This window comes from Gossypium hirsutum, chromosome A13, assembly GCF_007990345.1.
Source record: "Gossypium hirsutum isolate 1008001.06 chromosome A13, Gossypium_hirsutum_v2.1, whole genome shotgun sequence".
Lineage (NCBI taxonomy): Eukaryota > Viridiplantae > Streptophyta > Magnoliopsida > Malvales > Malvaceae > Gossypium > Gossypium hirsutum.
The window spans coordinates 65031552-65037651 of record NC_053436.1 but is presented as its reverse complement, the minus strand read 5'-3'; positions in this window follow the sequence as shown (position 1 = coordinate 65037651).

Here is a 6100-nt window from a genome sequence, read left to right as displayed (position 1 = left end):
CATGGAGATTGGCATATTTGAAAATAGGCTATGACCTGCCTTTATATGCATGTTTATGCTCCATTATGATGGGTTGCTGCAAGTGGCAATGAGTTCAAAAATGAGCCAAGTTTTGAATGTGTTACAATAACATAAGAACCCATAAATACTAAATAGGAAATAACCTTTTTGAATGAAACCAATGAGATAAGGTTTTCATACAACTAATTTCATAAAGATCATTTACAAGTGTATAAATCATGTTTTACTTTGAATTTGGTATCTTTTAAGAAAAAGAAGTAGAAAGGGGTGATTAAAGGCTTGGTAAATAGCCTATTAAAGTCCACATGGTTAGACACACGGGCGTGTGTCTATGCCGTGTGTGACACACGGCCTATCCCCATGGGCGTGTGGTATGGCCAAACTTTAAGTCAAATTAGTACACGGGTAGGACACACGGGCTTGTGTCTGGGCTGTGTTAATTTAACAGAATGCTCAAGTTTTAGACACGGGGTGATTCCACGGGCGTGTGGCTTGGCCGTGTCGAAAAGTTAGTGTTGCCCACGGGTTAAAGGCATGGACGTACCTTAGACCACACGGGCGTGGGTGATCACACAGCCGCTCATGCATGGGCGTGTGGCACTTCTAAATAAGGAAATTTTTCTAAAGTTATGGACCATTCCCGATCCTAAACCGAATCATCTCTATGTATATTTAAGGCCTCGGAGGCCCATTTAAAAGACGAGATGTGAATGCTTGTAAGTTCCAGTTTGGAGCTAAAACTGGTGAGTCGAGTGAGCATGTTTTAAATGAAAAGTTTCGGTAATGCCTCAAACCTTATCCCGATGCCGGATATGGTTGAGGGGTGTTAAATTTATTGGTATCAGAGCCACGGTTTAATCAGTTCTAGGACTACCATAGAGGATGTGAAAGGTTCGTTATACATGCCAATATTTGAATTTTGATAGTGTGACGTCTCCTAATTGTTTAAATTGTTTTGAATATAGTAAATGTCTTCTAATCAAGAACAAGATGAGTCCGAGGGAGCTGAGAGCCATGCTCCAGCTTTCGTACAATGAGTTGTATCTAGTAGTAGTAGAAGGCTAATGTCAGAAGGCCGAGAAGAGGCCCGAGCTGCCTTCTTTGATATGATGGATGAATGGTTTGGGGATTATCTAAGAAATCGCCCCAATATACCAAGACCTCACCTGCCCCCTAACCAACTTGACGAGGATGTGCCACGAGGAATGGCACCAGTGAGAATCTTTAAAGCCCCTGTAGATAAGCTTAGGAAGTATAGGGCTGAGGAATTTAGAGCGAAAGTTGATGATGACGCTGAAAGAGCCGAGTTCTGGCTCGAGAACATTTCGAGGATGCTAGATAATTTGTCATGCACACCCGAGGAATGTTTGAAGTGTGTTGTGTCCCTTTTGAAGGACACTGCATACAATTGGTAGAAGACTGTATCCTCGGTAGTGCCAAAGGAAAATATTACTTGGGATTTCTTCCAAGCAGAGTTTAGGAAAAAATACATTAGCCAACGGTTTTTGGATTCAAAGTGAAAGGAGTTCCTGAAACTCTAACAAGGTAACAATACTGTAGCGGAATATGAGAGAGAGTTCGTATGACTAAGTCAGTACGCAACTGAATGGGTCAAAACTGAATCGGAGATGTGTAAACGCTTCAAGGAAGGCCTGAATGAGGACATCAAGTTGTTAATTGGGATCTTGGAAATACGGGAGTTTGCCATATTGGCCGATTGAGCCAAGAAGGCCGAGGAACTTAATAATGAAAGAAAACAAGCTAAAAGAGAGGCTCGAGTTGCAAGCAAGAGGTCTGGCGGTAAAACACTCTCGTTCTCTGAGAAGAAAGCCAGGAGCCTGCATGAACGCTCTACTTCGTCAGTGGGATATTCAGGTCGATCGAGAAACTCTAAGCGACAAGGTCAAAAGTCTTCCTCCCCGATGGTGACTAGTGTGGGGAGTGTAGATGATCAAAAATCGAAGTGTAAGAGCTGCAACAAATTTCATTTTGGGGATTGTCGAATGAAGAGCGGCGCATGTTTCAAATGTGGTTCTCTTGATCACTTCCTCAGAGGCTGCCCAGAGCAAGTTGAAAAAGAAGTGGATGTAGCCCCGAAATCGAGTACTCCTATTCCACGAGGTAAACTTTCGAGATACCCAGGGAGTGCTAGTGGCAGTCGAGTCAAGACAAAAGGCGCTGCAAAACCAGAGGTTTGAGCCCCGGCAAGAACATATGCGATACGTGCTCGAGAGGAAGCCTCTACTCCTGATGTTATTACGGGTACTTTCTCTCTTTTTGATACCAGTGTTATTGCTTTAATTGACCCAGGGTCGATGCATTCATATATCTGCATAAGATTAACGTCTAGTATGAACATATCTGTTGAGCCTACAGAATTCATCATTAAAGTGTCGAACCCACTAGGCAAATCAGTCATGGTTGATAAAGTCTGTAAAAAATTGTTTTCCGGCTAACCTTATGTTGTTACCATTTGATGAATTTGATATAATACTTGGTATGGATTGGTTAGCCCTTCATGATGTAACAGTGAATTGTGGTAGTAAGTATATTAAATTGAAATGTCCGGATGGTAAGATTCTACGGGTCGAATCAAGAGAATTAGGTTCACCGCCGGTTATAATCACATCAATGGTTGCCCAGAGATATATGAGGAAAAGATACGAAACCTACCTTGCATTTTTTATGAACACTAAGGAAATTGCATTGAAGATTGAGTCTGTGCCGATAGTATGTGAGTACCCAGATGTATTTCAGGAGGAATTACCTGGATTACCTCCTGAAAGCGAGATAGAGTTTGGTATTGAGGTGGTTCCAGGGATGACTCCCATTTCTATTGCTCCGTACAGAATGGCACCTACTGAGTTGAAGGATTTAAAAGCACAGTTGCAAGAATTGATGGATAAAGGATTCGCAAGGCCATGTTTTTCACCTTGGGGTGCCCCTGTGTTGTTCGTAAACAAGAAAGATGGCTCGATGAGGTTATGTATCGATTAACGACAACTGAATAAGGTGACTATCAAGAATAAATATCCTTTGCTAAGGATCGATGATTTGTTTGACCAGTTGAGAGGAGCCACCGTATTCTCCAAGATAGACTTGATGTTTGGCTATTATCAATTGCGAGTTAAAGACTCAGATGAATCCAAGACAGATTTCAGAACGAGGTATGGCCATTATGAATTTCTTGTCATGCCGTTTGGACTGACGAATGCACCGACTGTGTTTATGGATCTAATGAACAGGATCTTTCAGCCATATTTGGATAAGTTTGTCGTTGTGTTTATTGATGACATTTTGATCTACTTTAAAGATGAGACAGAGCATGAGAAGCACTTGAAAATTGTGTTGCAGACCTTGCGAGAAAAGCAACTATATGCTAAGTTTAGAAAAAGTGAGTTTTGGCTCTACGAGGTTGAATTTTTGGGTCATATAGTTTCGGGTGAAGGCATCCGAGTTGATCCAAGTAAGATTTATGCAATTGTTGAATGGAAATCACCTAAGAATGTAACCGAGGTTAGAAGCGTTTTGGGCTTAGCCGGTTACTATCGAAGATTTGTAAAAGGATTTTCCTTGATAGCAACTACAATGATGAAGCTGCTTCAGAAATATGTTAAGTTTGATTGGACAGAGAAGTGTCAGTAAAGTTTTGAGAAGTTAAAGACATTGCTGACCAAAGCTCCTATTTTAGTCTACCTGAACCGGGAAAAGAATTTGTGGTCTATAGTGATGCATCCTTAAATAGATTGGGTTGTGTACTTATGCAAGATGGCAAGGTGATAGCCTATGCTTCACGACAATTGAAGCCTCATGAGAAGAATTATCCAACCCACGACCTAGAGCTTACCGCTATTATTTTTGCCTTGAAAATTTGGAGGCATTATTTGTATGGCGAGACTTTTCGTATATTCACAGATCACAAGAGTTTGAAATACTTGATGCCTCAGAAAGAACTAAATTTAAGATAACAAAGATGGTTAGAATTAATTAAGGATTATGACCTAATTATCGACTATCACCCGGGAAAGGCGAATGTGGTCGCCAATGCATTGAGTAGAAAATCCCTGTATGCTTTGAGAGCTATGGATACTCGTTTGACTTTGCCTGATGATGGTTCAGTTTTTGCTGAGCTTGAGGCTAGGATGACATTTCTGCAAGAAATTCTTGATGCTCAGCTTAATGATGATGACTTGCAAGCAAAAAGAGCTCAATGTGAGTCTGGTGTTGATTCAGATTTCCGAATTAGTCCTGATGGATGTTTGATGTTCAAAGATAGGGTTTGTGTACCCAAAGACAATGAACTTATTCGGAAGATTTTGCAAGAAGCACATAACAGTCGTTTGTCTATTCACCCGGGAAGTACCAAGATGTACAACGATTTAAAAAAGTTGTACTGGTGGAATGCTATGAAAAGAGATGTATCTAAATTTGTATCGAAATGCCTGGTGTGTCAGCAAGTTAAAGCTGAACATCAAGTGCCTTCAGGTTTGTTACAACCTGTAATGGTCCCCGAATGGAAGTGGGACAGAGTTACCATGGACTTCGTGACAGGATTACCTATGACTCCGAAAAAGAAAGATACCATTTGGGTTATAGTGGATAAATTGACAAAGTCAGCTCATTTTATTCCTGTAAGGACGGATTACTTTCTTGATAGATTGGCCGATTTGTACATTTCTAAGATAGTAAGATTGCACGGAGTAGCACTGTCAATTATTTTTGACAGAGACCCGAGGTTCACTTCGAAATTCTGGAATAAGTTACAAGAAGCCTTGGGTACAAAGTTGAGCTTTAGCACAACTTTTCACCCTCAAACCGATGGTCAGTCTGAGCGGATGATTCAAATTCTCGAGGACATGTTGCGTTGTTACATCCTTGAATTTTAGGGTACTTGGGAAAAATATCTGCCATTGGTAGAATTTGCCTACAACAATAGTTTCCAAACAAGCTTGAAGATGGCACCTTATGAGGCCTTGTATGGTAGGAAATGCTGAACTCCATTGTACTGGATAGAACTCAAGAAAAATCAGATTCATGGAGTTGATCTAATTAAAGAAACTAAAGAAAAAGTTAAAGTGATACGGGATTGTTTAAAAGCGGCAACAGATAGGCAAAAGTTTTATGCTGATCTGAAAAGAAAGGAAATTGAGTTTCAAGTTGGGGATAGAGTATTTTTGAAAGTATCTCCATGGAAAAAGGTATTGAGATTTGGTCGAAAAGGTAAACTGAGCCCACGATTTATCGGACCATACGAGATCACTAAAAGGGTTGGACCGTTAGCCTATCGTTTGGCGTTACCACTCGAACTAGAAAAGATTCACGATGTGTTCCATGTATCCATGTTAAGAAGATATCGATCAGACCCTTCTCATGTAATTTCGCCGACTGAGATTGAAATTCGACCGGACATGACCTATGGAGAGGAACCAGTTATGATATTGGCTCGCGAAGTTAAACAGTTGAGAAATAAAGATGTGGCTTTTGTAAAAGTTTTATGGAAATGACATGGTGTAGAAGAGGCTACATGGGAGCCGGAAGAAACTATGAGGAGTCAATATCCGAATCTATTTCCTGGTAAGACTTTCGAGGACGAAAGTCCCTAAGGGGGGAGAAATGTAACGTCCTGAAATTATGGTTTCGGGACCACAAATTCGACATCAAAATATTTATTTTATGATTATTATGAGGCCTAGAATATGAGTATATACATGTGTTAAAGTTTCATGAAGAAATTCTAAGCATAAGGTGTCCAATTGGAAGTTAGGGACTAAATTGAATAAATTGCAAAACTTGGATTCTAGAAGCAATTTGTATGAAATTGCTTTAGATTATGAATTAGTAAGTCTTGGATAGTAATTTTCTGAAATTCTAAATTTTTAGACAAAAATGGGTTTGCATGGATGAAATTTTAAGAAAGGGCATAAGGGCATTTTGGTCATTAGGCTTTTTAATGAAATAAAATGGCAAAAATGAACCAAAATCAGATCATTATCTCCTTCATCCAGCCGAATTTCAAGGGTCACCATAGCTAGGGTTTTCAAGCTTTCCAAGCTAAATAGAAAGCTCCCAAGCCCCGTTT